The 23,963-nt window shown below is 35.7% G+C and overlaps 1 long non-coding RNA gene across 1 annotated transcript in view; it reads right to left on the bottom strand.

The window, feature by feature from the left end:
* LOC131517139 (uncharacterized) overlaps window positions 1–23,605 on the bottom strand; it is a 58,061-nt gene extending 34,456 nt beyond the window's left edge. Inside the window, exon 1 of the long non-coding RNA XR_009264416.1 lies at window positions 23,131–23,605. This is a non-coding gene — a long non-coding RNA (uncharacterized LOC131517139). The remainder of the gene's footprint in view (window positions 1–23,130) is intronic.
* Window positions 23,606–23,963: the final 358 nt, after the last annotated feature.

The raw sequence follows: 23,963 nt of genomic DNA on the forward strand, positions 1-23,963 counted from the left end.
GAGTATGCTTCCTTTTCTTCATCCTGGGATGTTTTTGTAAGAAAAGTTCCATTAGATGGAGAATTTAGCTCCTCAGGGAGCAGTGAATGCTGGTGCCAGTGCTTACTAAAACTAATCACCTGCTGGGCTTTGTTAGGGAATTATCATTATAAAAATGAGAAGCAGAGAAATCTTCCCTCTGGACCAGACTCAAACTAAATTTTTGTGACTTACTTGAGGCAGCAGGTGCTCATTTCATGCACTGAAATTTTCCTTCCTTCTTCCCTCCTCCCTTCCTCTCTTCCTCCTTTCCTCCCATCCCTTCCTTCCTTCCTCCCATCCCTCCCATCCCTTCCTTCCTTCCTTCCTTCCTTCCTTCCTTCCTTCCTTCCTTCCTTCCTTCCTCCCTCCCTCCCTCCCTCCCTCCCTCCCTCCCTCCCTCCCTCCCTCCCTTCGTGAGATAAGCCATACATACAGAAATACCACAATTTAACAATCCATTTCAGTTTCTTTTGACTATGACCTTCAGGGTTCCTTTATAAAAGGAATAGGACAACTGTGAGTGTTTACGAAATAAAAGCTCTATTATAGAAATAGACTTTACACAAATATGGGAGTAACTTGCAAAGTGAAACTCTAGAGGGGAGAGTTCAGGGATAAGGAAGAGAGAGTGTGTGTCACTTAACAGATCTCTCCTTAAACAGTGTCACAAATAGCAAGTCAAAACTTGCAGAGGAAACAAGAAAGCCAAACACATCTAACCACCAAAATGGGACACGAAGGAGGAGCTTGTGGAGAGGTCTGTGAGTTAGGAAAGACCAGCATTTGATGGTAGACCAGGTGCCAATTTGATTAGCAAGGCCAGCAAGTGGATAGACAGGCTGAACATGAAATACAGAAGAGAGAGACAGCTGGGAGCCTTTGGCACCTCTACATTTCTTTGTCTATTTACTACCTGACCATAATGATCTAAGAATAATGGCAGCTGCTTTGCTTCTTCCTTCCAAATTTCACAGAAGCCCTTCCTTTAGCCACTCTTACATGGAACAATTCAGGAAAAGGGATTCTGAAAAATGTAGTTCCTGGCTTAACTAAATTGACAGAACACAAACTACCACATTAATCTGTGGGTTATTTTCAATTATGGTAAGCAGAAGAATGGTCCCTCGAAAATGTTCAACCACATGAGAATTCCCTTACATGGCAAAATGGATTTAGGACTTTGCCAGCTATGAGTAAGATTAAGGACTGTGTGATGGGAAGATTATTCTGGATTATCTAGATGCGCCCAACCCAATCTCATTCCTTTAAATGGAAGAAACTTTCTGGGATAATCAAGACTGAGTTTGACTATGTAAGAATGATCAAAGATATGCCATGTTGCTAGTTTTGAAGATGATGGAAGGAGGCCATGAGCCAAGGAAAATGGGTGGCTTCTAGAAACCAGAAAAAGCAAAAAAAAAAACCAAACATATTCTCACTAGAGCCTTCAGAAAGGAATGCAGTCCTATTGACACCTTGAGTTTAGCCCAGTGATGCCTTTAAACTATAGAATTACAAGAATAAATTTGTGTAGTTTTAAGCCACTGAGTTTGTGGCAGTTTGTTACAGCAGCAATTGAAAATCAATATGCCAGTTTCTTCTGTGGACAATATTGCTATTCTCATGCTTGCACATGCCTGTACCTTGAGTTCATTTATACAAGGTTATATACAGTATAGTTTTGAATCATATTTCTAGAAATGGAATTGCTGGGTCCTAAGATATATTATTTTCAAATTGTATTCCAAAGCGACATTAACTCTTTATAAAAACAACAGCAACTACCAAAACTTGTTGGGATTTTGATTGGGTTTTCATTACATTATCGACAACTTAGGGGACATTTACCATTTTTGTATTATTAAGTCTTCTAACTCCTTCACATAATCTTTCTCTCTCTTCTCTTATACAAGTACTCAGTAATTTTCAGTAAAATAATAAAATGTTATAATTTTTTGTACAGAAGTCATACACAAATTTTTCTCTTGGCATTTTATATTTGTGTTCTTTTAACTGATCTATTAAAAATTGTAGTAAATCTGTTGCTGGAATATAAATAGCATTGATTGATACATATTGATTTGGAATCTACTGATCTGTCAAAACTTGTACATATTTAATTTGTTTTCAAAACAATTAAAAGTTTTCTTCACAAGCCATCATATCATCTGTGAATAATGATAGGGTGATAGGGGATTTTTTTTTTCTATTTTAATCTGAATAAAATTTGTTCTTTCTGGGGCACCTGGGTGGTTCAGTCGATTAAGCGTCTGACTCTTGATTTTGGCTTAGGTCATCAGGAGGGCAATCAAGGTCGTGTGTCAGCTTGCACTGGATGTGGAGCCTGCTTAAGATTCTCTGTCTCCCTCTCCCTATGCTCTCCCCCCATATGCTTCTCTCTCTCTCTCTCTCTCTCTCTCTCTCTCTTGAAAAATGTAATTAATGAATGTTGAATTATATCTGTCACTTCTTTTCAGCACCATTTACATGATGGCATAACTTCTTTCAACCTGCTAATGTGACAGATAATATTAGTTGATTTTCTTATACTAAATTAACCTTGCGTTTTCTGTGATAAATCAAATTGGTTCTGCTCTACTATTCCTTTTTTATTTTGTTGTATTTATTTTGAGAAAGTTTTTATTAGGACTTTTATATACATATTTGAATTAGAGTAACCTGAAAATTTCTTTTTTAGCATTGTTCTTGACAGGTTTGTAATAAGAATTGTATTAGCTTCACATAGGGTAAAGAGCAGTGTTTCTTCATCTCTGGAGAAGCTCTTATAAGATAAAAATGACTTTTTCTTAAGTGTCAGAAAGTAAGTTTTGGGGGAGATTGGCCATGGAAAAATAGGAATATCCCATTCTTTCTTCAATCTAAAAATGTCTCTTTTATCTAAAAAAAATAATTCCTTACATAAGTTATTTATGATATTCTCTCATCTCTTTAATATCAACAGCATCTATAATTAGCTCCTCTTCCTTTATTCCTTACAGTGGTTATTATCTGTGCTTTCTCTTTTTGTTGATCATTTACTAGAGAGTTTTCATTTATTTTAGAACTTTAGACAAACTAATTTTGGCTTTAAACTTTTATTATATGTTTATTTCTGTTTCATAAATTTATGTTCTGATCTTCATTATTTACTTCTATTTGGGGGGATTTCGTGTACTGTTTCTAAATTTTTTACATAGATACTAAGATCACTGATTTTCAGTCTTCTTATTTTCTAGTGCTTACAAGTATGCATATAAATTTCCTAACCAGGTAGAGTTTTAGCTATATGTAAAAGGTTTTGGTGCTGCAGAATTTTGTTATTATTTAAAACTTTTTTTCAGTTTGATTTCTTCTTTGAGCCCTGACTTATTTAATGGTTTCTTAATCTTAAAAATATGTGGGTTTCTAGTTCCTGTTTGTTATTGATTTTAGTTGCATTGAAGCTAGAGAACATGCCATGTTGATTTCAGCCCTTTGAAATTTCTTGAGATTTGTTTTGTGGTAGGAGTATATGGCCAAAATTTGGATATTTACAAAATTTATATAATGTATACACAAAGTTGCGCGTGTGTGTGTGTGTGTGTGTGTGTGTGTATGTATCCCAACTGAAGTATACGCATTAAATATATGTCTCTCTCTCTCTCAATGTATATATATATTTCTCTCTAACTGGGAAATATGAATTCAAAGGTTGATTCCTAGAGTTTTACTGCAGTATTTGTGGTTAATAGTACCTTATAAGGTCAATGTCCCCTCTAATAAACTTTAAGAGCGGTCTTACAGTGATGTAATTTCCAGGAAACCAGATTTCCAGGCTGTGGGTCGTTTAGGGGTCATGAGGTTTATACTTTTGGTGAATCTCTTGAATTTATTGATGGTAGTCTTGAGTATACACATGTAATGCCCCCGATTCCGAATCTGAGAGACCACCAAGAAGCCGATACCGATGCAAACGCACGAGGGTTTATTTGCAAGCTCGAGCTTGGGCCCAAGTATACCCGACACAGTGGAGCAGGGACTTGGACCCCTAGGTTAATAGGAATAGCAGTTTTATAGGGAACAGTGGCCAATGAGATTGTAACACACACAGAAAGTTGCATAGTCATGTCAGTCCACACGCAGGTGGCCAATTGAACTAAAATTTACCCTATAGTAACTGTTTGAACTAGCCTATCACTCTGGTCAGAATTGGCACACAAGTTTGGCAGGCAAAAGGCGGGGTTTGCATTCTTTGGCGGTTAGGGGTTCTGCATTCCTATTTGAGCCGGTTTCCAGTAAGGATGTGCACAGCGGCTTGACTAGGTTGGGGGAGTGTCTTAAGCAATAAGCAGGTCATGTGGGGGTTGTACATGAGATGGTGGGTGTAGCACAAAATGGAGTTAGTCTTGCTCTGCTTGTCCAGGGGTGGGGGATTTTTGTTAAATTCCTTGGGTCCCACACACATTGAATCTTTACTATATTGGTCTGTATTAGTCTATAAAAAGGCAGAGTCAAGGAAAGGGTGAGATCCATAGATACATGGGGCATCTGGTAACAGGATCACTGTAGTAAATACCTTTAGAAAAAAGACATCTAAGAGGGTTTTATGACTATCATATTTACTTCAACTACCATCTGCATTTAAGAAATTATATTGCTTCCAGAGTGTGCAAAAATTATGAACCACCTCAAAAGCATATCTGTACAATCTGTACACACATTTATATTCTTATTTCCATTGACTAAAAGGTCCAAGTAAGGACTACAATTTCACTAACTTGTGTAGATTTGGCTTCTGGCAGAGGGTTAGATGTGAGCAGGACTGAGCACATTAGATTTATAGTCAATTTAGTAGCCTCCTTGTGGTCAATCTAGAAGAAAAATGGTGAGTGTTTTCAGTCAAGAGTAAGGTATGAGTAACCTGAAAAAGCATGAGATAAAATACATATTTTAAAATGAATTCAACATAGGCTCTAGTTAACTATGCTGCTGCTGCTACTGCACATGAACTAGAAAGGCAAGCGTTAGCCCTGGGGTCAATGAGAGGCTGTGATGAATAACAGGTTTATAATCTCCATTGTGTGGGACATTCAAAACTTGACCTGATCTTCCAGGTACAAACAGGGGGAGGGGGGAAGATTTATAGTAATTTGGGAGTTTAAAGGTAGGTCTTTTAAAGGTAGTCCTTTAGATGCTCTAGGGTCTATTCAAGGAAAGGGTTCAGATGTGTCAGGGATTATCACATCAGAAGACTGTGGAATCCAGTATCTATAGTATCCCATGGGACCAAGAACTGTTTTTAGCAATTATCCAGGTAAAATCATGAATAGCTTCCAGTCTTTGAAGGGAAAGAGACTACCCATTTTGTCTGAAGTTATAGCCTAGTTAATACATGTAGGTCTGACAAAATTGGAATTCATAGGTAGATACTTTGTGTTTCTTTTATGGTAGCATTATTCTCAAGTGAAGGGAATTAAATTCTGTAATACTCTCAGCATAACAGAAGATCATCAACATATTGTATATAAGTGGATTCCTGGGAATTGGATGTCTGTAAGTTTATGATTAAGTATTTGTAAGGAGTAAGAAGGTACTTCTGTAAACTCTAGGGCCTAACTATTCAAGCATATTGTTGATTTTTTCAAGCGAATGCAAACAGATACCATAAGTCTTGGGTGTAAGTATATATTAAAGAATGCTGGGTGTAGATCTAATGCCATAATGTAAATAGCTATGTCGGTGTGCAAGGATAAGACGATATTGGGGCTGGGGATCCCTAAGAAGCAAAGAAGCACAACCTTTCAATGGCTTTTAAAACTTCAACAAAGCAGTAGCTGTACCTATTTACCTTTTTGGTGGGTAGGACAGGGCTAATACAAGGGCTAATACAGAGACTAATGAGTTGTTTTAGGGGATACACAGATATAATGCACAACAGCTCTTGAGTATTCTCTCTCTCTTTTTCTTAAGTTTGTTTGTTTATTTTGAGAGAGTGCAGGGGCACATGTCCAGTCAGGAGAGGGGCAAAGAGAGAGAAGGATAGAGAATCCCAAGCAGACTCTGTGATGTCAGCACAGAGCCAGAGGTGAGGCTCAAACACGTAAACTGTGAGATCATGACCTGAGCTGAAAGCAACAGTCAGACACTTAACTGACTGAGCCACCCAGGTGCTCCAAGTATTCTCTCTTTTTAGTGGGTATTGGGTTAATTTCACTAAGGGCTCAGCCAGGTAGGTTGAGGTCATTAAGGGTTCAGTCTCATTTATGTGTCTGACATCTGAACTGTTTTTACCACAGAAGCTCCTGGAGACAAATTCAGGGAGTGAGAAATCAATACAGGAGGTTTCATCGAATTATAGACCGAATTTTTGTCCAGAAAGTGGCTGTCTGATCCAAATTGAATAAATAATCCCATTTTTAAAGTAGATTTTGTCTTAGCAGATTCACTGGAGTGAAATCCCTAAGCAGAAAAGCCTGATGACTATAGTGCAATGTCCCAGACAGACAGGAAGTAGATGAGTTGAGAAGCTTGAGGGGTATTTGAGATTCTTAGCCCTGAAATCTTCTTGTTATTCCAAGGAAGGAATAACACAACAGTCATAAAGTCAACTAGATATAGAATATATTAGTTATGCAAATTGCATGGAAAGATTTCCTTTTCATGGTAAGGGCAATTTTGGGCAGAGCAGAGATGATTTATTCTTACAGGGTGTTATTCTGTTAGAAAAATCCCCCCGCCCCCTTATTGATTGATTGATTGATATTCTTCTCAGTTAAGGCAGAGTTAATGTTTTTCCATTGTCCTTTTTCTTATGATATGAATGTGTTTTCTTCTACACATTCAAGAGAGGTGACCTTGTTGCTTAATCTGAAGAGGTATTAATTTGATCTACAATTTTTCTTTTTATGTAGTCCAAGTGTCTTCAGAGCTTTTTGTTTTGTTTTTGTTCTTCTAGGTGTTTTTTTTTTTTTTTTTTTTTTTTGCTAGCTTTTGTAATTCAGACAGGAAGCAAATGAACATCTTAATCTTCTGTTTCCTTATTAAATCTGCCACTTCAGCTTTAAAACCATCAACCAAGATGCATAGGTAGTTATAATGTTTTCTCTGATTGAGATTAGTATAGTTTCTAAAGATGGATAAATTTATTTATTTTTCCTGTTTACAGGACCTGATTTTTGACCAATTTTTATAGAAAAGACTTCAGAGATAGCAGCTAAGAGATTTTATACTCTTTTATGTCCTTTTTATCACCTATTTATGTTCAAATTTCGATCAATGCTTTCATATAATTCTTTAATCAGTCTGTCCTCTTTTTTTTAATAAAACCAGATTTTTTTTTCTGGGTCTTACAAGGAGATATATTAATTGGTAAAGATCAGGGAATATCAAATTACATGATTCAAAGAAAAATTTCAATTCTTCATTAAAATTTTGTTTTACAGTGTGAGTTAGAAAAGTTGATTCTATAGGTCTGAACATCATCAATATTTGAAGGTACAATTCCACTGGAGTTGGGGTGATGTTCTTCTCCACTTACCCTTGAAGATATTGTGAGGAGTTATGGTCAGTAAGTGGGTTATGTATATGAAGGGTCAGTAGAGGGAAGAGAAGAGGGTCCAGTGAAGGGACAGCAAGAGGAACAGATCAAGGAGGGAGGAGATAATCAATAAACAGGAGGCAGGCCCTGAGTTGAGTCAGGAGAAGAAGAGAGTTTAAGTTTGGATTTTAGATCCTGATGTTCTTATTAGTCTTCTTTAAGCAGTTTTAAAGAAAGAAAATTTAAATTTCTGATTTTTTACTTTAAAAATATTTTTTAAATGAATGTAGAGTTGACACATAATATCATGTTAGTTTCGGGAATTCAACATAGTGATTCTACAATTACATACCTTTTGAAGTGCTCACCACAGTAAGTGTAGTTACAATCTGTCACCAGACAACGTTATTGACTATAGCTCTTATGCTGTACTTTTCTTCCCAGTGACTTATTTATTGTATAGCTGGAGATTTGTACCTCTTAATCCCCTTCACCAGTTCTGCTCATCCCCCCACTCCCCTCCCCCTGGGAAACCACCAGTTTGTTCTTTACATTTATGAATCTGATTTTGTTGTTTAAGTTTCATTTTCAGATTCCACATAGAAGTGAAATCATCTGGTATTTGTCTTCTTCTATCTGATTTATTTCAATTAGCATAATATTCTTTAGGTCCATACATATTGTCACACATGAAATTTTTCTCTTAAAAGCCTGTTCATATAAATTTGTTGTACGCTGACAATAGCATATTTGGAGTCTTTGTCCACTACACAGTGGATTGTCCTATATATGTATCTCAGGTGCTCCATGGTGGCCACTGACACTCTGAATTGTTCTTGGGAAAATCCTGCCAGAATTTCAAGCATTTGGTGCCATTTGGCCCATGACATTTGTACATGTAGGAAAACTTAACAGTGATGGCAGGTTCATTGAATGACTACAAATTGCCCATTTTGAAATAACGATAATAAATGGTAGACAAACATTTGGGTCCTGAGAATTTCAGGACTACTCCACCTCATTCAGAACTCTGAGTAGTGAAACAAATAAAAGGTTTTCACACAGGGAAATTAAGAGGAATAAAACTTAGACAGTGTGTATGCAAGAGTGAAGCCCTAGTCAGGAGCACAATAGACTCATTGTTCAGTCATTAGGACTTAGGAGAAATGAGTAGGGGCAAACATATATGTTCAGTATGCAGTGTGTAACTGGAGGTTCATATCTTTTTCTACTGCCTCAGAACTTTTCAACCATGGCTGCTCATGAGAATAATCAGAAAAGCTTTAAAAATATGATTATTCTGTCTCTCAAAAAAAAAAAAAGTTAAAAAAGGGGGGCCGCACCTGGGCAGTTAAGTGGTTGGTTAAGTGTCCGACTTTGGCTCAGGTCATGATCTCATGGTTTATGAGTTCAAGCCCTGCGTCAGGCTCTGTGCTGACAGCTCAGAATCTGGAGCCTGCTTCGGATTCTGTGTCTCCCTCTCTCTCGGCCCCTCCCCCACTTGTGTTCTGTGTCTCAAAAATAAATTAAAAAAAAATGAATATCAAGCACTGCCCTAACCCCAGAGTGATTTACAATCAATGTTTTCTATTTTTTTAATTTTTATTTATTTTTAATACAATTTATTGTCAAATTGGCTTACATACAATACCCAGTGCACATCCCAACAAGTGCCCTCCTCAATGCCCATCACCCACTTTCCCCTCTTCCCCACCCCACCCATCCACCCTCAGTTTGTTCTCTGTATTTAAGTCTATTGTGGTTTGCCTCCCTCCCTCTCTGTTTGTAACTATTTTTTCCCCTCCCCTTCCCCCATGGACTTCTGTTAAGTTTCTCAAGATCCACATATGAGTGAAAATATGTGATATCTGTCCTTTTTTGACTGACTTATTTCGCTCAGCATAATACCTTCCAGTTCCATCCATGTTGCTGCAAATGACATGATTTCATTCTTTCTCATTGCTAAGTACTATTCCATTGTATATATAAACCACCTCTTCTTTATCCATTCATCAGTTGATGGACATTTAGGCTTTTTTCCATAATTTGACTGTTGTTGAAAGCACTGCTATAGATATTGGGGTACATGTGCCCCCATGCATCAGCACTCCTGTATCCCTTGGGTAAATTCCTAGTATTGCTATTTCTGGGTCATAGGGTAGTTCTATTTTTAATTTTTTGAGGAACCTCCACTCTGTTTTCCAGAGCGGCTGCACCAGTTTGCATTCCCACTAACGGTGCAAGAGGGTTCCCATTTCTCTACATCCTCGGCAGCATCTATACTTCCCTGGTTTGTTTGGTTTAGCCACTCTGACTGGTGTGAGGTGGTATCTCAGTGTGACTTTGATTTGTATTTCCCTGATGACAAGAGATGTTGAGCATCTTTTCATGTGACTGTCATCTGGATGTCTTCTTTGGAAAAATGTCTATTCATGTCTTTTGCCCATTACTTCACTGGATTATTTGGTTTTTGGGTGTGGAGTTTGGTAAGTTCTTTATAAATTTTGGATACTAGCCCTTTATCTGATATGTCATTTGCAAATATCTTTTCCCATTCCATCAGTTGCCTTTTAGTTTTGTTGATTGTTTTCTTTGCAGTGCAGAAGCATTTTATCTTGATAAGGTCCCAATAGTTCATTTTTGCTTTTAATTCCCTTACCTTTGGAGATATGTTGAGTAAGAAATTCCTGTGGCTGAGGTCAAAGAGGTTGTTGCCTGCTTTCTCCTCTAGGGCTTTGATGGTTTCCTGTCTCACATCCATTTAGGCCTTTCACCCATTTTGAGTTTATTTTTGTGAATGGTAAGCAAGTGGTCTAATTTCATTCTTCTGCATGTTGTTGTCCAGTTCTCCCAGCACCATTTGCTAAAGAGACTTGTTTTCCTTTGGATACTCTTTCCTGCTTTGTCAAAGATTAGTTGGCCATACATTTGGGGGTCTAATTCTGGGGTCTCTATTCTATTCCATTGGTCTGTGTGTCTGTTTTCTGCCAATACCTTACTGTCATGATTATAGCTTTGTAGTAGAGGCTAAAGTCAGGGATTGTGAAGCCTCCCACTTTGGTTTCCTTTTTCAATGTTACTTCGGCTATTTGAGGTCTTTTGTGGTTCCATACAAATTTTAGGATTGCTTGTTCTAGCTTTGAGAAGAATGCTGGTGCAATTTTGATTGGGATTGCATTGAATGTGTAGATTGCTTTGGGTAGTATTGACATTTTAACAATATTTATTCTTCCAATCCATGAGCATGGAATGTTTTCCATTTCTTTGTATCTTCTTCAGTTTCCTTCATAAGTTTTCTATAGTTTTCAGCATACAGATACTTTTACGACTTTGGTTAGGTTTATTCCTAGGTATTTTATGGTTCTGGGTGCAATTGTGAATGGGATCAGTTTCTTTATTTCTCTTTCTGTTGCTTCATTATTGGTGTATAAAAATGCAACTGATTTCTGTACATTGATTTTGTACCCTGCAACTTTGCTGAATTCATGTATCAGTTACATGTCTTTTGGTGGAGTCTTTCAGGTTTTCCATGTAGAGTATCACGTCGTCTGCAAAAAGTGAAAGTTTGACTTCTTCTTTGCCAGTTTTGATCCTTTCATTTAATTTTTTGTCTGATTGCTGAGACTAGGACTTCCAATAATATTATAAACAACAGTGGTGAGAGTGGACATCCCTATCATGTTCTGATCTCAGGGGGGAAGTTCTCAGTTTTTCCCCATTGAGGATGATATTAGCTATGGACTTTTCATATATGGCTTTTATGATGTTTTAGTATGTTCCTTCTATCCTGACTTTCTTGAGGGTTTTTATTAAGAAAGATGTTGTATTTTGTCAAATGCTTTTTCTGCATCTATTGACAGGATCATATGGATCTTTTCCTTTCTTTTATTAATGTGGTATATCACATTGACAATCAATGTTTTTTAACTCCCTCACTTAGCTCCCTAAGTGACTCTAATATGTCTCAAGAACCTCTGCAATTCACCAAGCTTCTGCAATAACTTAAACAATTCTCCTTTAAATAGGAAAATCTGGTTTGGGCTTTATATTTTAAAAGTCTTCTTTGTTCTTCCCCACTGGTTTAATAAGTCAGTTCTTTGACAAGTGTATTATCTTTGTGTGGTTCACCCAAGGAATCTGTGAAAACAGTGTGAAGATTTCCAAATGAGGAAAGCTAAGAATGAAAGTTTGGCAATGATGTCTCTTTGAATATTTGAGCCATTCAGTGCCAGAGTAACTTAGCAAGATCATGGAAGTATACTTTGTTATTTATATAAATTCAAGAGCAGAATATGGTCTAATCTGTTCAACTATTTGAATTTCAGCCCTGCAACAGAATGTCTCTAGATATTTATTTTGGTGCTGATTTTGACTACACAGGATGGATGGTCTTACTAGTTTTTGCTTAATAAGCTCTTCTGACAAATGAATTATTTTTAAAATTGTAAATTTTTAAGAAACACTTTTAAACATCTCTGGTGGCAAAGGAAACAAAAGGGAAAATGAACTATTGTGACTTCATCAAGACTAACAACTTCTGCACAGTGAAGGAAATAATCAACAAAAGGCAACTGACGAAGATGGGAGAAGATATTTGCAGATGATATATCTGATAAAGGGTTAGTATCTAAAATATATCAAGTGGGGTGCCTGGGTGGCTCAGTCGGTTAAGCATCCGACTTCGGCTCAGGTCATGATCTCACGGTCTGTGAGTTCAAGCCCCGTGTCGGGCTCTGTGCTGACAGCTCAGAGCCTGGAGCCTGTTTCGGATTCTGTGTCTCCCTCTTTCTCTGACCCTCCCCTGTTCATGCTCTCTCTCTGTCTCAAAAATAAATAAATGTTAAAAAAATTAAAAAAAAAAAGTAAAATATGTCAAGAATTTATCAAACTGGACATCCCAAAACAAATAATCCAGTGATGAAATGGGCAGAAGACATAATAAACATTTCTCCAAAGAAGACATACAAATGCCTGGCAGACATATGAAAAGATGCTCAACATCATTCTTCATCAGGAAACTACAAATCAAAACTACAATGATATACCACCTCACACCTGTCAGAGTGGCTAAAATTAACAATGGAAACAACAGATGTTGGTGAGGATTTGGAGAAAGGGGAATCCTCTTACAGTTGGTGATGGGAATGCAAACTGGTGCAGCCATTGTGGAAAACAGTACGGAGGTTCCTCCAAAAGTTAAAAATAGAACTACCCCATAATTCATCAGTTGCACTACTAGGTACTTACCCAAAGGATATAAAAATATTAATTCGAAGGGCACATGCACCCAATGTCTATAGCACCATTATCAACAATAGCCATATATGGAAAGAACCTAAATGTCCTTCAACTGATGAATGGATAAAGAAGATGTGGTTATATATACAATGGAATATTAGTCATAAAAAAGAATGAAATGTTGCCATTTGCAGCAACGTGGATGGAGCTAGAGTACATTAGGCTGAGTGAAATAAGCCAGTCAGAGAAAGACAAATAATGTATGATTTGACTCATATGTGGAATTTAAGAAACAAAAGAGATGAACATGAGGGAAAGGAAAAAAAGATGGAAGAAAACTATATGAAACTCTTAAATACAGAGAAGAAATTTTATATATTAACTAAATTAAATTTTTATAACTACCATAGATGTGAGAATGCCAGAATATGAGAAATAAATATAAAAGAGATTTTGTTCTTATTCCCTCTGTAGTGATCAGGAGATGTGTTCTCTCTATGTTTTCTTTTTAAAATTTAGGTATTGAGTCTCCCAGTATATAAGGCATTGATGACACATAGGCCCACTATTCTAAAGGCACTGAAGTAGTATAAACCAAGTTATGTATGTCCTAGTATGCATTTAGTATTTTTTTCCTTTCATATTCATTTTGCTGTGTTACAGGTACCTGTGATGAAGTATTTCATAGTGTATTTGCTCTAACAAAGGACTGTTGTTCAAGGACCACCAATCCCTAGTCTATACGGATATAAAATCTTTAGTAACAATTAAAGAATATTGTTCAAAAAGAATTCTGCTCATTATATAAATATTCTATGTAATTAAATTTAATATTTCCTACATAAAGTTTAGCATGACAAAAGTAAAGCTGTTTTAATGGATAACAGCCATTCTTTTGAAAATTAAAACACTGAGAAGCTTAATGAACCTCCCTCCCTCCCCCTTCTCTCTCTCTCTCTCTCTCTCTCTCTCTTTCTAGACTTTTGACTGAGTTCTGCCCAGTAGGATATGGTCCGAGGTTATGTGCCCTGCCATGATAGTTTTATGTGTTTACTTGAATAGACCCTAGCATCCTATGATTTAATCAAACACTAATCTAAGTTTGCTAATGTTTTGTGGGTGGGGTTAACATCTAATCAGTTGACTTTAAGTAAAAGAGATTGCCCTGATTGATGTGAATATACTAATCCAATCAGTTGAAGGCCTTAGGAACAAATTTCAGTTCCTCAGAGAAAAAGAAATTCTGCCTCAAGATGGAGTCAATGCTTCCCTGAGTTCTAGCAGCCTGACCTATGGATTTTAGACTTGTCAGGCCTGCAATTGTGCAAGCCAATTCCTTAAAAATAAATCTCTTATTTTATTAAAATTATTTATTAAAATACTTTTGTAATGATTAGAGAGACAGAGCACACTGGGGGAGGGGCAGAAAGAGGGAGGCACAGAATCCAAAGCAGGCTCCAGGCTCTGAGCTGTCAGCCCAGAGCCTGATGTGGTGGGGGGCGTGACCTGAGCCAAAGTCGCAGGCTTAATCAACTGGGCCACCCAGGAGCCCCTAAAATTATTTAAATCAATTCCTGATTTGCAGAACAGGATTATCCCTCGTTGCAGAGATTTGGACTAGTTTTTAACATATCACAGCAGGGAATTATTTTGTACATAAATTTAAATTTTTAAGGAATACAGAAAAGGTTTTGAGATTTTTATTTTTGAACAGGAAGATTGAATATTTATTAAAACTTTAGAGCTGGGCATATTGACCAAAGAAATAACATGAAAAGATTAAACACATTGTTTCCCCCTGAAATAAATTCAATGAAGCAGAGTATGAATAAGTGTGTAGTTTAGTTAATAGTAATGTATCAATGTTAATTCCTTAGTTGTGACCAGCTGTACTAAAATAATGTAAGATATTAATAGGGGACCTGGATGAGGGATAAGTGGGAACTCTATACTAAGCAAGTTTTTGGTAATCTAAAATTACTCTAAAATTAAAACTTTACATTTTTAAAGTCAAAGCAAAGATGGCTAAAAAAAAAAAAAAAAAAAGGAATGCAATTTAATTAAATTTCAAGAATAAATCCAACTAGCAAATAGACCATAATTCTTGGCAGAGAGGATCATAATATCTCTATTAAAAAAATAGACAAGTATAGTATCAGGAATTTGGTAGTCATGCAATCAGAACAAAAATATAAGATGATATTTAGTGTTTCTGATACAAGTTTTTCTCTGTCTTCCCTCAATAGATATTTAGACACAGCCATAATGTTCAACTTTGCCTTCTTTAGCCAAGATTCTTGGGTAATAGATCTCCCTTCTCTGTTTCCATGGCAGACCATCTGCCTTTTGTTCACAAAGTAAGTTTCTTTCCAAACAGAGTGGTTAAAATAAATTGAGCTTCCTTTTAAAACATTATAATTCTTTCATTTCTACTTCCCTAAGATTATTCTCAAACCAGTGTTTTCAAGTTTGGGTTGTTTCCATCTCTTTTTCTTTTTTCAACAATGTTTTGAAGAGCACTTTTGTATATATAGCTTTATGTACTTTCCAACTAATTTTAACTATAATTTCTTAGACTCAGGCCAAGAAATATATAAGGATTTTGGTGCATTTTGTTAAATTGTCCTTTGTATTTGTTTCACTTCACATTTCCAAAAGCAGTGGGTAGGAATGCTCATTTCCTGACACACCTGGCAATTTGGTTTCACCATTAATTATGTTTTTGAAAATCGGCAAATTAACAATGGTATCTCTTGGTTTGCCATTTTTCCCCCCTCCCTGTGAATTTCCCACTTCTGTTCTTTGCTCAGGCATTCTGATTTTCAGACATCAGTTTCTGTAATTTGATTAATTTGTGCACAAACTCTTCTTTTAGTGCTGAGAAAATCTGCCCTCTGAGCCTAAAGGCCTACACAGTGGTGAATTCACCTAGCAAGCCATCTTGAGGCCCTGACCTCCTCAGGCAACACATTTCTTTCTTAAACCATGGTCCTTGACATTTAAAATTAAAGAGGAATCACTGATTGTTGCCTTTGTATTGTGCTATACACTTAATGACTTCTTCAAACCTTAGCGTCCCCTCCTTTTTTCTTCACCAAACTCAGAAATAGCTTATTTTCACCATTAGCCATCTGCCAACTTACATTTTTGTCCCCGAGAGCTCGTGCCCATCACCACTTTGGGCATATTGGGCATTGGGTAAGTGTGGCCATTTCATTTTAATCTTCACTCTGCATGTGCCAAAGTGTCCATTCTTCTCCAACCTCCATTCAAGAAACACGGTATATTTTGGTTTTCTCTCTAAATATATATATTTTTAAGTTTTTGAAAACATAAATAATGTTAATTCAAGCTGTTTCTTCAGAGCATATGTGTTGTAGTAGGGTTTTGTTTTAGTCCTTTAGCAAAAAGACTGAACTAACATGCTGGATTTTTCTCATTCTTCTTTTACTCTCAATAATAATAAAATTTATGCCTAAAAAGCTTTTCTCAAAGCTCTTTCTTTTAGGTCTTCTGTGATATATATATATATGTATATATATATATATATATATATATATATATATATATACGCATACACACACACACACACACACACACACACATATATATATATATATATATATATATATATATATATAATCTGTTTCTCTAACCCCTTTCCCATATGGATTTTGAAGTCTTATGAAATTCCTTTTGATGTTTATCTCACCTTCCCTTACCACTTTATGTACGTGACTAGTAAGGAATAATAATTCACAGAATCCCAGAAGTTTCTCAGTCACTGTCTTGAAGCAGAATGCTATTTAAATATATTTCGGAAGAGCTGTTTGTAAAATGAAAATGCATGTCATACCAGGCTTTATGGATGTTCTATTGAGAAAATAGATTTAGCCTTAGAAACCGTAGTGTTACCATTTTCAGGTATTGACTGAGCTGTGGCAAATCTCCATCCAAAAGAGATCATGTAAATGTAACACAACAGGTCAAACTTTGCGACCCTTCAAAGCCCGAGTTTTGTGCTGAACCAGAACTAGCAAGGCATAGTTACCATCTGTACTATGTCCTCCTCTCTTTTACAACAATGGTTAAATTAATCTCTGACTAAGCATTAACCTTAAGAAATTTTCAAGGGAGAGTATTACTCTAGCATGGTGGGCAAGTTTTATATAGTTTTCATTTGTCCTCATCTGTCCTTTCCTGATGTACTTCACTTTCCCATGCTTAATCTTAACACAAACTATGGCAATTAAGACTTGCTTAGTTATTGTGATTGGCAGTTTTTTGGCTTAGGGACTTTAAGCACTTTAAGTAAATGTAGTGAAAGAGTTAAAAATAAATATAAATATAAACATAAATAAAATATATATATATATATATATATATATATATATATATATATATATATATATAGGCATTACACTAATTGAATATCACTCCTATCAGGTCAAATGGAGTGTTTAAAAAAAAAACAAAAACTTTAATTATTCAAGCTTAACATTTAGGTGCACTGAGTCACAAGTCCTGGGTTTATCTGGTATAGTTCAATAAAATCAAGAGAGTCCTAAAAAAAAAAAAAAAAAAGTTCTACTTCTTGGAACCCTTGGAATTAGGCAGTCTATGATTTCATGCTTTTCTCCTGTACTTAAGACAGTTATTTTTCCTGGGTCTTTACTTCGAAGCCTTCTGTGTCTTTCAAAGTTTTTGGCATACAATAGAAATTTCATGTCTTTTCCAAAGGAAGTTTTTCCCTTTAGCTTTGTTAAAAAATTATATTAGGTCACCTTTTATAGAATTCTATCACTTACTGTATTTAACTATTTTAAGCCTAAGAAAGCCTATCACTAAGACATCATGGAGGATATATCAAGGGGGAATGCAAGCTATTATCCTAGACCAATGTTGTGACTATTCTCTTTATTATTGTCTTTGTATCTGTCTTATATCCTTTCAGCCATTTTAGATGAGTGAAAAATTAGAAGACAGAAAAGGTTGGAAAATAGGATCAGATCTTCCAGTAGGAATAAAAGATCCAATTAATTAAAAATAATTAAAAACTTTTCAGAAATTACTTATGTTTTAAAATAAGTCTAGGGACACCTGGGTGACTTAGGTTAAGAGTCGGACTTCAGCTCAGGTCGTGATCTCATGGTTGGCGGGTTCAAGCTCCACGTGGGGCTTTGCACTGACAGCACAGAACCTGTTTGAGATTCGCTCTGTCTCTTTGTCTCTCTTTCCCTCTCCTGCTCATGTTCGCTGGTGCTCTCTCTCTCTCAAAACAAATAAATAAACATTAAATGAGCCCAGATGGCATCTTCTCCTGGAATTCTTTCCTTTCACCATCTGATAATATAACAGAACTTTATAAAACTCAGCTTATATTTGTCACAACTCAATTTTAGTTATTTGTCTCTGTTCATTGAGTGTAGTCTGTATCACATATGACTGTATCCCCAGCTTCTAGCACAGCACTTTTATATGGTAAGCACCAAACAAGGTTTTATAATTAAAAGTAATGGTTATTAAGGGCTTTTCTCTCTGCCATGACATAATTGAGTATAGAGTACTACCTATATGGAAGCCTTATTTAATCCTCTTATACAGCTTAAGTGGGAGGTTTTATTATTGCCCCGTTTTTATGATGATAACCTGAAGCATAGACGTAGAGTTAAGTGTCTTACTAAAAGTCATATAATGATTAAGCGGTAGCATTAAGATTCAAAACAAATAAGTACTCCCATCCCTAATAACCACCATTGTATACTGTTCCTCAGTGAACAAATGGTGCTTCCTGAGTAATTTTGACTAGAATCCTAAGATGCCTCAAAAGTCTAATTTTGATCCTTAGCATATTTAGAAAGTAAATATCTGATAAATGCTATCAGATAAAGCTGCAGCAATATTGAGAGGTCCCCTCTTTTACCTTTGTTGGACAAGCTGATGTGGAATTAAAGATCTGAGAGCTGGGCATCCAGAAAGAAGAGAAATTTATATATATAAATATCACATATATATATATATAAATTTATATAATATATATGTTATATATATGTTTATTTTTTTATTTTGAGAGAGAGAGAGGAGAGAGAGCATGAACAGGGGAGGGGCAGAGACAGAGGGACAGAGAGAGAATCCCAAGCAGGCTCCATGCTGTTAGCGTGGAGGCTGATTTGGGGCTCAAACTCATGAACTGTTATATCATGACCTGAGCTGAAACCAAGAGTCCAACATTTAACTGACAGAGCCTCCCAGGCTCCCAGGAAGAGAAATTTTAAAAGAAACATGGTTATCAGGTAAATCTGATAATTAGCCCTGAATACTCAAACTTTTCTGGTCAACTAGTTTCTCCTACATGATTTTAGCATGCATGCATGGTTTGCATACTTTTAAACTGCACATCACATCAAGGGCCTTTACTATTCTGTGTTTTAGTGTAGTTATCATTGTATTCCTCTTGACCTTTTCTTAAGCTTTCAGTTTAAGTGCAAACTATATCTGGTGAGAACTTTAAGTGGAAATCATTTGGAGTTATAGTACCTGCAATGCCTCTGAAATACATTAAAAAGAACAATAGCTGTGATAAAGTATTCACAGCTTCTAAAAAATGTATTCATTTATGTCTGCTGAGCATTGCTGAACAAGTTTATTTAAAGTTAAATTACCTTTATATTTCCTTGCTTCTGTTCATTTCAAAGCAGTAGGATACTATAGCCAGACTTCCCTTGAGCAACCAAAAAGTGAGAAGCTATATAAAACCCAGATATTTAACTGATTGCTTCAAACAATTGCTTTGAAAATTCAATGGTGTTTTTGATGAAAGGCCAGCAAGTAAAATGTTCTATCAAGCCCATCCTTAGGGAATAAATTTTCAATCATTCATCTAATTTAAGGATATAAATATATTCAGAAAATCCTCAGATGAATTTATGATGCAACCTGAAAGCACAACAGCATATTACAAAAATTACAACAAATAGGGTTAAAAGGGACTTTAGTACCACAATGCCAAAGGAGTTCTGTGTGGGTTCCTAATTAACCCTTTCACTGCATTGTGTCCTTTGCGTTTGCTCATGAGGTGGCGGCTGACTTCATGCTATGCAGAATGGTGATAACTAAGCTCTATTGTACAGTTCTCTAGGCGGCTACTTCTTTAAATTGGACTGCCAGCCGGCAGCTGGGAAGTCAGCTCTGCAATATTTTAAAACTGACAGACTGGAGAAATGGGTGATTAGAGCTCAGCACATAAAGTATTTCATTTTGAGGGGCAGTTTTTCAGAATTTTCTCCTTTTTAATAGTGAATATAAGGAAAGTCACTCTTCCATTATTTGAAAAACAACGGAATCATCTATTAACTTTTTTGCTAATAATTTAACTCTAATTTTAAATATTCCACTCCAGTGTGTTTAAATTCACTTGTGGTGAGGATGGCAGTAACAGTCCAATTGGAAAACTGGGTGAACCACTTTAAAAACACACAAATCTAATTATTTGATTAAATAGTATACATTTCTTTAGAATTCTGTTTTGTATTAAAAGAATAGGATAAATTTTTTGTTTTTGTTTTTTTTTGGAGTATGTTTTGAAAATTGTCGAGACTTTCCTGTTCTACTGAAATCTTATCAGCTAATGTAAATAAACCTAGAGACAAATTTTGACTTTGTTTTTTATCCTATGTACTTGAGAAGGTTTAATATCTAGGTCAAGGTATTGTGTGACTCTGAAAGTAACTTTTCCCTGTTTTATGTGCAAAAATGAAATGACATTTTCTTAAATTGTCAGCAAAGGCAATGGGATATACATCTTTATTAAAATGCTGCAGTCCTAATGAAATTTGAGGCAGATTAATGAAAACTATCAAATATGACATAATCTTTAATCTGGGAGAGAAAACATTGTATAAAAACTGATTCATGTAAACATCGAATATACATAAAATTGATAAAAAAAAGGATAGCTTCATACCTGCCCCCAAAGGTTTGGACTTTATTCTAAACTGTAAACACCTCTAGCTCACCTCTAAATATGAACATTATTTACATTCAAGAATGGCTAATAAGTTTTTGAGCATCCATCTTGAGTGATTAAGGCTGTTTTGACACTAGTTCTAAAATTATATTCAATATTAATGCCATGTTGTAAGTCTCATATAACATATATATATGTCTATAATATATATATAACATATATATGCATATAAATATAGACATATATGTGTATATAGACATATATATATAAATTATTTAAGTGTCATATAAAAGTAAAACTTTAAACTTTATTATTTGATATTTTTAGGTTAGTATTTTTGATTATTTTACCCTTATTAGGCTTCCACTTAAGCCACTGTTTGCTGGGGGTTATGAATTTTTCCTCTATCAGTTCTATTGTAAGTAAAGAATGGCTGATCAGAGGGAATTTGTATTGCACCAGATTGAGTTTTGTTAGAGGATGATCTAGGAGAGTTGATCTGAGTTGACTAGATAGACCAATTGAAAGGACGTGATCTCAGGATGGGGCCCTCTGTGTCCATCCTCCTTTCCTCATCTGGCCACTGTGGCCACGCAGCCCTGACTGCCCACTTAACAGTATGGATCATTAGACAAATGTGTACTAGGATGTTTGCAGTCATTCTCCATCTATGGAGCAGATGTATGTAAGTCCTATACATCTTATTCCTAAATAAATGGAAAAAGCATGATAACTTATTGTAATGCTCTTCTATAGAATGGTCATCAGTCATAAGAGTAAGCCTTGAAGGAGGCACCTGGGTGGCTCAGTTGGTTAAGCATCTGACTTCGGCTTCGGTCACGATCTCACAGTTGATGGGTTTGAGCCCCGTGTCAGACTCTGTGCTGACAGCTCAGAGCCTGGAGCCTGCTTCAAATTCTGTGTCTCCTTTTCTCTCTGTCCCTCTGCTGCTCGTGCTCTTTCTCTCTCAAGAATGAATAAACATTAAAAAAAAAAAAAAAAAAGTAGGCCTTGAAGTGGACGTGGCTGTCTCTTATGCAAACAAAACCTCTGATATTTGTTCACTTTTTAACAGAAAAGTTTGAGAATGAGTGGAAATTATGAGGAAGATGTGCATGATCATTTTTAATAGAGTGGTATTAAGAGTTAACAAGGTGTGAAACAATTAGCTGAATGGCTTTGGGCTTGTTACATAATTTTTTAAACATTATTTTACCATCTGTCAAGTAAGGATAATCATAGTATCTGACAGGATTGTTGTGAGGATGAAGTAAGGCAATATTATAAATTCCTTAGCACAATGCCTAGTATAGTAAGGGCTCAATAAATTATTTAAAAATTTATATAACGTAATAATTGAAATCAAACAAACCAAGAAAAAATTGAATCTCAGGCTTTATACACAAAATGTAATTTCTTAAGCCATCACTATATGGCTATGTAATTATTTCCACATAATCTCACAGAATTAAATAACAAATATTTTTAAATCTTTAAATGTTGTTTTCCCCATAAGATTGTCATTTGAGAGAAGACCGACAGAGTTTCCCAAACCAAAAATAAATAAGTAAATAAATAATAAATAAAATCATCCTTTTAACTATATTTTTCTTCAGATATATAGTTTTAACTACAAATGCAGAATATTGCAGAAGGTATTCTACCTTTTACCATGGTTTTTCCAAACATAGTGTCTATTTCTTCTGAGGAGTTGGTATATTAGCAATGAAGTATATTGTATTTAGTAATCAAACATATTACATAAATATGTATGTACACACACACACACATATATATATATATATATATATATATATATATAATGGCTATGTGAGGTTTTCTTATAAGGCTTTGATGTTAGAAGGAATTTCCAAAAGTAATTATAAAATTCATTGCTTTTCTTGGTATGATGTTTTTATGCCAAAGTTATAAAACATTTTGGCTGTCTGTAACAAGTCAGCAATGTATGATTTAATTTCTATTTTCATTTCTTTGTATTTTTAGGCAAAGCATTTCCTATTTAAATCAGATAAGTATTTTCTAATGTTCTAGGACTTTACTTAATTCACTGGGCATATGGTGGCTTAATTCACCTATTCATCTCCCGCCCCATTTCCAGACCTGTCCTAATAGCAGTCACTGTTTTCCTCATCTTCTAAACTGAGCATCTGAGTCTGTGTCTCCGCTTAAAAAAGCAAAAACAACCCTGTAATAAAATATCCAAACTGCTACGGGAAATGATTAAAATGCTGTAAACAGACTAAGGACACATATTTTTGTATAATCTTTGAAATTGAAACAGCTATTGCTAGTTAAAAGGATAATTTCCTTCTGCTTGCCTTCGAAGATTAGTATTATATTTCAAATAGTAAAAGAGAAAGATTCTTACCTTGCTACTTTTGATTAGGAAAGGCAATTGTGGGCAGATGAAAGATCAGAAAAACCTCTATAAGATTCTTTCTTCAGAGGTAATGGAACTTGGGACCTTTGAACCAATTAAAGATGTTTTTCATTTTAAGATTCTACTTCTCGGGTGTTGGATATCAGTTCAAAGCTGGATTGAAAATCAGAGATGTGCACAAATCTCATACTGGCTCAAGCAGTTCCAAAATATTCCAGCAACTCACTGAGGCATTGAAAGCCATGTTTTCATCTCAGTCTGAGATTCTTAAGCTGCCAAGAAACTACAGGGGGTGGGATTTTATCCCAAGATATCATTCATAACACAGATGCCAGAGTCAGCCGCTGACATCCCTGGCTGGTTCTGTGGAACTCCAGTCAACAGCTGGCTGCTTGCACTGCCAAAACAATCCACAATATTTTGGGCTTCCCAGCTTTGCAGAGAGATGGGAAGCATATAGTCATTCCATTTCCACTGTTGTAATGAAAGCCAGAAGATGCCATTTAAAAATGATTTGCAGCTTGGAAGAAGGAAGATAAACTATCAGTGGTATAATCATGGTCACCAATAGCCTGTGAGCAAATAAGGAAAAGGAGTCCCCCTCTTAGAAGATATAGGCTCTTAAGAGCAAGGCCGAGTCATCAGATGTCATTTTTGTGTGAAAGAAAATATGCCTCCTTCTGTAGGCAGAGAGGAGAGCTTTGTGCACTCCACTCACCATATGACCACTGTAGGTGGTGAACCTGAATCTCATAGGCCTCTAGGGCCCAGATGAATTTCTTTTTTAGGAAGTATTGATGCAGCAATTATAATACCTTTGG

This window comes from Neofelis nebulosa, chromosome 7 (assembly GCF_028018385.1).
Source record: "Neofelis nebulosa isolate mNeoNeb1 chromosome 7, mNeoNeb1.pri, whole genome shotgun sequence".
NCBI classification, from domain to species: domain Eukaryota; kingdom Metazoa; phylum Chordata; class Mammalia; order Carnivora; family Felidae; genus Neofelis; species Neofelis nebulosa.